This window comes from Apis dorsata, unplaced genomic scaffold (genome assembly GCF_000469605.1).
Source record: "Apis dorsata unplaced genomic scaffold, Apis dorsata 1.3 scaffold_73, whole genome shotgun sequence".
Taxonomy (NCBI): Eukaryota; Metazoa; Arthropoda; class Insecta; order Hymenoptera; family Apidae; genus Apis; species Apis dorsata.
The window spans coordinates 1,925,403-1,929,325 of NW_006263371.1; the positions used below are offsets into that span (position 1 = coordinate 1,925,403).

Consider the following 3,923-nt stretch of genomic DNA (forward strand, 5'->3'; position numbering starts at 1 on the left):
AGGAAATAAAAGAATAAGAGGGCAAATTCAATTTTCCTCCGATTCAAGCTCAAACGAGCAAATGAAGAGCAGCCAGATTTTTGTTTACTTCGTCCAGGGGATTCATTAGAACGATTCAATTTCAAAGGGAATTTCTCGTAGAAAAGATGGTCGCGTGGGCGCTTCGACAAATCACGTGGTGCGGTCTGAATTTCAGATTGTCAATGAAATTGCTGTCATTTGACATAGTCCATTCTATCTTTATGAGGCAATTTGATCCTCTTTGCCGCCATCAACCCGCATTTCCAACGAGATTATCGTCTTTGAAATCATACATATTCGCAAATATATATGTATATATATATATTTTTTCATTTAGATTTCAGATTTTATAACGTTTCAAAGGGAATTTCGCTATAAATTTCGTTCGTAGAAGTGTTGATACACTGGTGAACAATAAGAGAATTTTATAGGGGGCGGTTGGATCAACTGGGACAAGTAGCAACTTAACTTAAAATGAAACTAATTAGGGTAAAGGCTTGTTGGCAATCGCGTATCTTTTGATCGTGGGCGATACAGTCATGGATTGCTATTATGTGCACAGCCGGTTTCTCGATTGCTAAATTTGAAATGGAAAAATTTTAAAATTGGAATCAAAAATTTTCATGAATAAAATATTTGCATAGGTGGTAAAAAATAAATTTTGAACATAGGTGGAGGGATATTTTTAGCCGAAAACTTTTTTTACATTATTATTATCTGATAAAATATAATTAAACGCATAAATTAAATATTAAACGGGAAGTAAAAATATAAAATATCGATTGTAATTTAAACTTTTTTTCAAAAAAACTTTAAATAACACTTCAAGAGAAATATATCCTTGCGATTTGATCATTTTTTGATATCAAAATTTTAACAGAAAATTTTTATATCCATAGATTCATAAAAAAATTAAATTACTAACTAAAAACTCGAAAAAGCTTTCATCGCCAATTTTAGTTTCGAAATTCTGAAAGGGAATCTCCCGTTGCACTTGTAACTAAATTTTGAAGAAAATTAAATTTGTAATAAAATTTACACGATATTGCCCACTCTTTTCTATTAAAAAAAAAAAAATTTTTAAAAAAATTAAATTTTTAAAAAAATTAAATTTTTAAAAAAATTAAATTTTTAAAAAAATTAAATTTTTAAAAAAATTAAATTTTTAAAAAAATTAAATTTTTAAAAAAATTAAATTTTTAAAAAAATTAAATTTTTAAAAAAATTAAATTTTTAAAAAAATTAAATTTTTAAAAAAATTAAATTTTTAAAAAAATTAAATTTTTAAAAAAATTAAATTTTTAAAAAAATTAAATTTTTAAAAAAATTTACACGATTTTGCCCCCCCTTTTTTATTAAAAAAAAAAAAAAAAAAAGAACAAAATCGCAAAAATTTGACTTTCAAACAAACGATCGTTATCACGCGAAAAATTCCATTCTTTGTATCCTCTCCGTAAAATTAGTAAAAAGTCGTACAAAATTTTGGAAGTGACATGACTCCCAACGAAACTGTTCCACCATTTAAAATAGCACAAAGCGTTTCCATCTCTCCATTCCCAACTTCGAAATCCTACAAAAAGCCTTTTTATTCCATCAGTTACGCCGAAAAAACCGACTATTTTCTATCAAAGCTTCGAAGAGTGGGAGGGTCGACGAGAATAACCGATCTCTATTTAACCACCTTTTCAAATATCACAAAACGCCTCGGTTATATAATGAACCAACATTAGTTAATTGAAAAAAAAAAAATTCCAAAACGATTTTCTTCTCTCACAAAACGAAATACATCAGCGAATATATCACGAAAAATAAGGGAAATATCTTTATTGAGAAAAATTATATACGAGTCAAATTTCTTTGTAATAAATATTGTTTCTTGTTTATATGTATATATATATGTATATACACAGGAATGAATGTCAAAACGTTTGTGACTCGTGAAACACACACAGATATATCGTGTCCTCGATATCCCATCGAGAAGGAAATCGAGAAGGAATATCGAGCGGTGGTCGCTGCACAAAAGTGGAGAGGGGAGATCGAAAAGCGGAAGTTTCTTTGTTTCCTCCTTATTTCGAATTCGAGATCGAGCCGAGGCGTGGAGATACTCGAGAACCCGTAATCTCATCGAAGTTTGATTCCATTATGAAGTGCAAAGGGGAGGAGGGAGAAAGGAGGAAAGAGAGGTTATTCGTGTTATGAGAAAGTAGGTTAGATTTCGTTATATGCAAGTTGAGTCATCCCGAATGAAAAATAATATCGTTCGTTAAAGATCGATAGGTGGGCAAGAGTTTTGTACAGGAGAAGAAAATTGCAGAAAATTAGAGAAAATAAATTTTTCTTACGTTTCGCTTCGTTAGGTTTGCACTTAGAAGAGTATATTGTTCTTTCATGGTATACGTAATACTACCATCGTTCGAATAAATTGCATTTCATCGCGATTGCATCATTTCACCCATTGATACTCTTTCAACCGCCGAGAATATCTATTCTTACGAATATTTCTCTATCTTCGTAAATTTCTGTTCAACGAATCTCTTCGACGATTCTCTAATACTCCTTCGAGTGTTTGCATCAGTTTCAGAATTAACGATCGAACAAGCATAATCCAAGTATTCGATGTGTCTTCATTTATTATTCCTTTCATAACGACATCTGATCTAAACTCAATGTTTCTTAGAACGAAAACATATACAGAGTGCTCCAAAAATAATGAAGCATAAATTTATAAGATTCTTGAGGTTAATTTCAACCAACGTTTTCCTTCGCGAAAACTTTCGTTAATTAGTTATTAGTTGGCCAATCACGGAGCGCGTAGTAACGTTGGCTCTACTAGTGCTGCCATCGATCGAGCAAATCCGAACAACTCGAGAAAAGACACAAATGAATAATTAAATATACGAATGTTCTATCATTTTTAGAACATCTTGTATATATCATTGGATTCTTTGTTTTCACATCGAAGACTTCTCGTCACAAGATTTATTATCGTGCACAAAATGAAATAAAGCCAAAAAATATTTGCGAACGAGGATTTAAGAGATGAAAGAGTGAAATTTTATTTCATCAGCTTCCTTGGAAATTATACCTTCTGTTTTGATTTTTTTTTTTAATCGTGTGTATATTGAAAATAGTTACAATTTGGTGTCGCTTATTCAAAACCGACTTTCAAATTAAAAACAAATTTGTCGAGGGATAAAAATTTCGTGTCATCGCGATTTGAATTTAGTCACGCGTGTTGCATCACTGAACAACGTTGAATGACGACACGAAATGCGTCACAAGACGAGTTTCTCACGAGCGGATTAAAATGAAGAAAAAAAAAAAAAAAATCATCTTAGTACTTGAAATCGTCGATTTTGTCTCGTGCCGTATCTTTCGTTCCTTATCCGTATTAAATATTCTTTCAACGCTCTTTAAAAGTCGTTAAAGAGTCTAGCAATTTTAATCCTTATTGAATTTTATATTTTATATTTCGAATCAACGTGGTGTATACGAACACCAAGGTCTAATTTTACTCGTTGCACGAGTCGATTGTTCGATACATCCATTTCGAGTGGCCGATACTTTTCCATCAAACTGTCGGATATATGACCTAAACAGATAATACTGTAAAATAACATTCCAATAACTGGTTTTCCCAGAGTTATCGCACGTTAAAATTAACGTGTGATGTTCAAGGAGAACCGGTATGCAACAACGACACGGATTGGATTGGTATTCGCTTCCTGTGATGTGTTTTTTCGAGAAGAATTTCGAGAGGAACAATGGATCGAGAGAAAGATATAAAATAATACAAAACAATAAAAAAATATATATATATAAACGTTTGAAAGTACATTTTTATAAGTACATATATTGAAAATAAAATCTCCTTTTTTTCCTTTTTTTTTTTTTTTTTT

General features: G+C 30.9%; 1 protein-coding gene and 1 long non-coding RNA gene across 18 annotated transcripts in view; both read right to left on the reverse strand.

Annotated features, from left to right (window-relative positions):
- LOC102675631 (cAMP-specific 3',5'-cyclic phosphodiesterase) overlaps nt 1–3,923 on the reverse strand; it is a 256,477-nt gene that overhangs the window by 48,701 nt on the left and 203,853 nt on the right. The window lies entirely within an intron of this gene.
- Nucleotides 1–3,923, reverse strand: part of LOC102675353 — a 15,790-nt gene that overhangs the window by 1,423 nt on the left and 10,444 nt on the right. The gene's annotated exons all lie outside the window — the stretch shown is intronic.